We start from the raw sequence: 7371 nt of genomic DNA on the forward strand, positions 1-7371 counted from the left end.
CATTGAGATTTGTAACAGATTTAATTTCATTCTGGAATGGAGGAGAATTAGGCTGTTTATTTAACTATAATTACGCCTCTCTTCATACGTATCGTGGAAGCAATTCAATGCAGAAACGCGGTATGTAGTGTTACGTTCATTTTGAACCTCAGGTATGTTAGTAATAACACGCTACCTTACTATAATTATTTCATTCATTTACTAGTTCAACATAAACTATTACAAAGATTATCTAGAGAACATATTTTATTAGAACACTTTGTATATTGAGTCTGAGTCTGGTATTTTGGTACTGCCTAAAGGAACACCTACAAACAGGTCAATTTGCATCATAATATTCGTTAAATCTGTAAAAGATATGTTGGTACCTCCTTATCATTCCTTAATTATTGTAGATAGTTTACACCATGTCAAAAATGCGATAATTTATTCTAGCCTTGCAGAGAGTTTGGCAACTTCAGAATATCATCTCCAACAGCTCTATAATATATTCCTCTAGTCATATCGCGATGTAGATACTTGTAACAATACTCCATATATTGACTCCTCATCATTAAGTAAACGGTAAAGACGGCTCTGAGTGAGTATTTCTTGGACATCTAATGAAATAATGATCATCGGATCGATTGTAGCTGAAAGAGATTACGAATCATTAAAAGAATGTACTCAAAAAGACGTGTTCTGAATTATTTTTAAAAGTATGAGTATGCATGCTTACCTTCTTCATTCGTCAATCGCAGTAGCTTACTTCTTTCGTCTCGACCACGATTCGATTAATTATTACTTGGAAGATCTAACAAATTTGTTTTATTGATTTGTGTACATCTTGTCTGAATGGTAGGTTAGAAACATTTCATCGGTATTTAGCTCGTCGATGTTGCCAACTATTCCAGCCGAAATTCTCTAGAATCGGGTTCGGTTAAGGAATACCTTGTACTAGAGTTGTGTTGGGTCAATAAATATTTATTGTAAATTTTGTATATTTCGAATGGGTTGTATATAATATTTGTCATGTAGTGTTGCAATCGGAAGGAGCATTCAACCTTCATCAGATCTGCAACTTCAGTTGTTTTCACGAAACAGACTTGGGATAGAGTATTCCGTCGAAGGTCAATGACTCGTAGTAGGTGGCTTTTCCATTTCAACTGACAGGAAGGTCATTCGATCGAGAATGTCATTTGTCCTTTTTGTGTGCTGATCAAGTAAAGGAAGGTGTTAGTATTCGTTGACTCGTAAAATTTCATGATATTTCAATCATCCTTCATTGGGCTATATTTTACGAGACAAATTTTCAAGCTGAGGTTATACTGGTGTTACGATTTGGCGTATTTTTGTTATATAACTACGGCTATACTTGTTAGAGGATTTTTAAAGAATCTCACCTAACCTTGAAAGTGAAAGCATTTCCATCGGAATCATTTACCAGCTATGTGTATATATTTGTTATGTTCGAGTGCATCTTCATTCGTCTAAGCTTTGTTTTATCGGTATTTTTGCTATTCACCAAATCTTTTTCTTATTGTCAGATGCGACAAGGCCGAATTTCATTTAATGTATGTCCACCATCTAAGTAACCAGCTTTTCAAGTGGAAGTCGCAGTTCGTAAAAACCCCTTTCGGCCAGGGTAAGTTAATGTATATTTTTTCTTTTATGATTATTTCGATTGAGGGTTCATGGAAACGCTGAAATCAGAACAGCTGTTGAAATAAGTTTTTATTTGTTAGAAATAAATTTTGAAACGTTGCCAGATCTCAAATTTATTTGTACATTTGGAACCAATTCCAAAAATGGGTTCGCGTTAGATTTTCAATTATCATTTCTTTTATTCACTTATACAGGGAGTGACTATATATTTCGTAGCGAATAAAACAATGTTTTTGTCTTTCAATGTTTCATTGGGGTTTGTAATTTCAATTGCTCTTACGGTTTAGTCAAAAGTGGGATATTTTTCAGTTTTGTAGAGTTTTCTAATTTGAATTTCCCTTTCTGACAGGGTTTTTTTTTTTATCTTCTCCTATTGGTCTTTGGAGTCCAATAATTCCTGGAATTCTGAACACATTGAGAGGCTATGTGCAAGGCGGATACCTAAAAGGGACTATCGCTCATCAGTGGAATATACAGGGCGATCCAAAACTGCCAATTTACAGGGCGCTACAGAGAATCGGACCGAATTGGCGTGTGCCATACACTTCGAGGAGCACGCAAGTTTGAATGCTATTTTTTTTCTTCTTCATAATTGCTTGTTGCTAAGATATCGCGTTGCTTTGTAGCTGGTTTATAGCTCATCATTGTTAGAGGTGTAAATGCATATACTTTGGTAATATCGCTATTTGTATATAACTGCATATTTTTGAGTAATTTAGCTATATGGTATAACGCATGCGCCTGAGCTCAAGCGACGTTTATTAGCAGAACTCCCGTTATTGGAAATGATATTTATGCATTCTCCTCTCTTTTCTGCTTGATATTGATTTATTTATAGTTGCCAAGTGCTTACTATTACCTACTTAGTTTGCTTATGGTACGAGTAACGTTAGATAACGGTTGCTTACCTGCGTCAGACGCTATATAGTTGCTTGCTACTCCCATTTACATGTCAGAATCTAAATTTGTTGTATTGAGTGAGCTTATTTTTTTATTTTTGCGTAATATTTAATGCCTGCTTAGTACTTTAATACTTACGCTTCCAGTCCAGTGGTTAATTTTTGTTATAGGTTAAAGTTTGAAGATCCTAAACTACATGAAAAACTATGATTATTGATGTTAATAAATTGGTTTAGTACTACGGTTTGTTGTTTCAATCGGAGTTGGTAAATTGGAAGATTGAGTTTGCGAAATCGGGTATTTGTCTGGAAATTTAATTTACCTGGCGCCCATAAATAACTTGAAATTCAGTGACATCTTATCGAACCACCCCTTCTTCACTGAAGCTAGCGGCAAATGCCCACTTGTCATCCGACACCTGTGGTCGAGAAACCTAACCACTGATACGGCTCAGTGTCGAGGTTTCATTTTGGCTTGCCAACGTGGGGCCCCGTAAAATTTGATGTAGTATAGTTTGAAATTTGAAAATAATGTGACAATTCTGAAGTCTGAAGTTGATTTTTTTCAAATATTTACAACACTTGATTATTTTCTTTCACTGGACTGGACGTAAATCAAACGCGATGAGTTATAAAATATTAGCTTATCGGTTGATACAAGATGAGCTCATTTACGAACTCAAAATCAGAGGTATCGCCACAGGCACCGTAGATGAAATGCGTCATTCTCTGTCGATGGCAATGAGACTCGAGAAGAGTGGAGGTAGTGTAAAGTATCCAACCTATCCTTTCACTGTGGCTGAAGATGTGGACGCTGTCAAGAAGAAATTGGAAGAGATAGAACCTATGGTAGCAGGATTTGAGGATGGACCAAATAGTAATGCTTTCTTGCGGCTACGGTCGAAGTTGGGCCATGTATTGAATAGAATTGACCATATCGATGAAAATGATACAACAGATCGTCCCACGATTTTGGCCAAGGCACTGTCACTATTGGACTTACTACACCAGAAGGCAGAAGCTTATCAAAAGGAAGTTCCACCACAACTCACCCTCCTCAACCAGAGTCAATTCGCGCAACGTATTAGTCCTACGCGTAGATCCTCTAGTATTTCCCCCTCTCATTCAATTTCGGAGAATATCAAACAGATTTTGCCTAATAAGTGGGACTTGAAATTTTCAGGAGATAAAAAGGGACTTTCACTTAGCGCATTCTTAGAGAGAGTTGAAGAGTTAAGAGTAGCCCGTCATGTGTCTAAAGATACTTTACTCGAGTCAGGCATTGATTTATTCTCTGGTCGTGCATATCAATTTTATTTAGCCTATAGGAAGGAGGCCAATACTTGGGATGAATTTGTTAACTTACTTAAGGAAGAGTATCTCTCCCCAAATTATAACGAAAAGCTTTTTGAGGAGATTAGAAGGCGAACACAGGGATTAGACGAGTCTATTGGTATATATATTGCCGTTATGACCGGTTACTTCAATAGGTTGACGTGTCCAATATCTGAGGAGACCAAACTCAAAATTCTATTGAGGAATATTACGCCATTCTATCAGACCCAATTAGCTTTGGTAGAAGTTACTTCGATTAGTCAACTTCGAGAGTTAGGTCGTCGCTTGGAGGTTAGAAAGGAAACTGTGGAAAGTTTTTCAGCACCATGTAGGAGAAGTGGCACTTTGGAACCAGATCTCGCTTATGTTGGTGTTAATGAAATTGCGGTGGATAGTTGTCAATCCAACACCTCTGATCGGGATGGTAACTCTAGGGTTTCAGAAAAGGAAGTTATTTGTTTCAGGTGTAACAAACCTGGTCATAGGGCTGTTGGCTGTACCGTCAGGAGAGGAAAATTTTGTTACCGTTGTAAGGAGGAAGGAGTAACTGTAAGAAATTGTCCTAAGTGTAGTAATCAGGGAAACGGGAGACGACACCCCTAGTTGATCGGGATAGGCGTGTCACAGAGGAATCCTCGATCAATAAACTTCGAGTCATACTGGATTACGTACTTGAACATGCTGTAAACGATGAGAGGCCATATTTGAACATCGACATTTTAGGTAAATCGGTTTTGGGTTTGTTGGATTCTGGAGCTTCACGTACCATACTTGGCCGAAAAGGTTTGGAAATTGTTCAGGAGTTGGGTATTCCTGTAAATCGAAACAAGGTCACATCGTGTATAGTTGCTAATGGGGTCAGTTGTCGAAGTATTGGGATGGTGGACCTCCCAATGTCTTTGAGGGGCAGACTTCGGTTGGTAGAGGTTATGGTCGTACCTGAGCTGCCACATTTGTTGATACTAGGGGCAGATTTTTGGAGAACCATGGGGATCGTTCCTGATCTCCGCCACAATGAGTGGCATTTTTCCGATGAACCCGTCATTGCTAATACAGTAGAACAAGTGAATTGTCAAACATTGTTGACTCCACAGGAGAAAAAGAGGCTTCAAGCAGTAATAGATAGGAATTTGGCGCTGATGGGTAATGAATTAGGTTGTACTACGAAAGTAGAACATGTGATAGTTACAAACAGTCCACCTATCAAGCAGCGGTACTACAGGGTGAACCCAGTAGTCCAGCAACATATAGATAAGGAATTAGATGAAATGCTCAGATTGGGTATTGTTGAGCCGTCTAACAGTCCTTGGGCATCTCCGATTCTCCTAGTCAAGAAAAAAGATAATTCTTTCAGGTTTTGCGTAGACTACAGAAAGTTGAACTCCGTCACAGTTCGTGACAGTTATCCACTTCCCTTGGTATCTGATACGTTAGATAAACTTCGCGATGCGAAATATCTGTCAAGTCTAGATGTGAAATCTGCATATTGGCAGGTGAAGATGGCAGAGAATTCGAAACAGTTTACAGCCTTCACTGTTCCCAATCGCGGACTATTTCAATTTAAACGAATGCCATTCGGGCTGCATAACGCACCTGCTACTTTTCAGCGGCTTATAGATAATGTACTCGGACATGATCTTGAGCCCAACCTGTTTGTTTATCTTGATGACGTGGTGATAGTCAGTCAGACATTCGAACATCATTTATCTCTTTTAGAGGAAGTATTTCGCAGACTTAGGGATGCTAACATCACTATAAGCATAGAAAAGTGTCAGTTCTGCCGTCCAGAAATGAAGTATTTGGGTTATGTAGTAGATCGCAATGGGTTACATGTAGACCCAGACAAGGTGAAAGCTATGCTGGAATTACCAATACCAACAAATGTAAGTGAGGTTCGTAGGGTAGTAGGAACATTCTCCTGGTATCGTCGATTCATTCCGGATTTTTCCACCATGATAGCTCCGATAACCGCTCTTATTCGTAAGAACTCAAAGTTCCAGTGGACCGAAGAATGTTCTTCCTCTTTCAGAAAAATAAAAGAATGTCTTGTTGCTGCTCCAATTTTAAGTTGTCCTGATTATTCCAGGCCATTTACGGTTCAGACTGATGCCTCAGGGTTTGGCATTGGGGCCGTCCTGACACAACCTTACCCAGAAGGAGATAGAGTAATCGCTTATCTCAGCAGATCACTCACAAAACAAGAACGTAATTACTCGACTACTGAGCGGGAATGCCTCGCTGTTTTATGGGCAGTTGAGAAACTCCGCCCTTATCTGGAAGGAGTGGAATTCACAGTCCAAACCGATCACTACAGTCTTCTCTGGCTTCATAACCTGAAGGACTTGACTGGTCGATTAGCACGTTGGGCAGTCAGACTCCAACAGTATAATTTTAAGGTGATACATAGGAAGGGTAAGGATAATGTGGTGCCTGATGCTCTTTCTAGGTCAGTACCAATTGTCGATTCAGCAGGAGTTGATTCAGATAAGTTGCATGAGTTGAGTAGTTCCAACAATGATAGGTGGTATCGGTCTATGGTCGATAATGTTCGTAGAAACCCATTGAAATTTGCTAGTTGGAGAGAACACGAAGGTCGTCTGTGGAAACATGTTCTCACAGATCATCCTGCTTTCATGAGTTCAGGTGATTCATGGAAATTGGTAGTCCCAAAAAGTGAGCGTCAGAAGATCATTGTAGCAGCCCATGAACCCGCCACTTCTGGTCATATGGGAGTGTTCAAAACATTCTCCAGGGTAGCTAGTAGGTACTATTGGCCAAAAATGCGTCACGACATTTCCAAGTTTGTACGGCATTGCAACGTGTGCGCTGCATATAAAGTATCACAGGAAAAACCGACTGATAAGATGGTTTCTCATCCAAAAGTCGATAGACCTTGGGAAATGATAGCCTCAGATTTAATTGGACCCCTTCCGAAATCCAAAAAGGGTAATCAATACATTTTGGTGGTAACTGATTACCTTAGTAAATTTTCTTTGCTTTTTTCCCTTAGAACTGCTACAGCAGATGCAGTTATTCGTAAAATAGAGTCCGAGGTTTTTATGTTGTTTGGTGTCCCTAGAGTGATAATATGTGATAATGGAAGACAATATAGTGGAGTGAAATTTCGAAGTTTCGCTGATAAGTATCAGTGTACCATAAAATTCAATGCATCTTATCACCCAAGAGCTAATCCGACTGAAAGGGTGAATAGAACAATTAAAACTCTGTTGTCGATCTATGTATCCGAAAACCACCGAACTTGGGATGAGAATATTGATCAAATTGCTTGTGCTATCCGTACCTCCAAACATGAGGTGACGAAACTCACTCCCTATTTTGTTAATTTCGGTAGAAATATGATGCTATCTGGTGCCGATTATAGTCAAGTAGGAAAACCCGAGGTAGAAGATGGAACTCAGACTGGTGAAAGTAGTCGTAATGAGTGTTTTAGGAAAATGTACTCAGATGTTAGGAGGCGTTTGGAAATTGCTGG

At 39.1% G+C, this 7371-nt stretch overlaps 1 long non-coding RNA gene across 2 annotated transcripts; it reads right to left on the minus strand.

The window, feature by feature from the left end:
* Positions 1-256: 256 nt before the first annotated feature.
* LOC141481704 (uncharacterized) lies at positions 257-1146 on the minus strand. 2 transcript variants are annotated; one of them, XR_012465113.1, is made up of 3 exons: positions 719-1146; positions 369-632; positions 257-308 (listed from the first exon to the last, which is right to left on the minus strand). It is a non-coding gene; the product is annotated as an uncharacterized lncRNA (long non-coding RNA). The 2 variants fall into 2 exon arrangements; XR_012465112.1 differs by lacking the exon at positions 257-308 and having other exon boundaries at positions 360-632; positions 719-858.
* Positions 1147-7371: the final 6225 nt, after the last annotated feature.

This window comes from Leptinotarsa decemlineata, unplaced genomic scaffold (genome assembly GCF_025532065.1).
Source record: "Leptinotarsa decemlineata unplaced genomic scaffold, Ldec_3_MD MMD2_tig00000505_RagTag_RagTag, whole genome shotgun sequence".
NCBI classification, from domain to species: domain Eukaryota; kingdom Metazoa; phylum Arthropoda; class Insecta; order Coleoptera; family Chrysomelidae; genus Leptinotarsa; species Leptinotarsa decemlineata.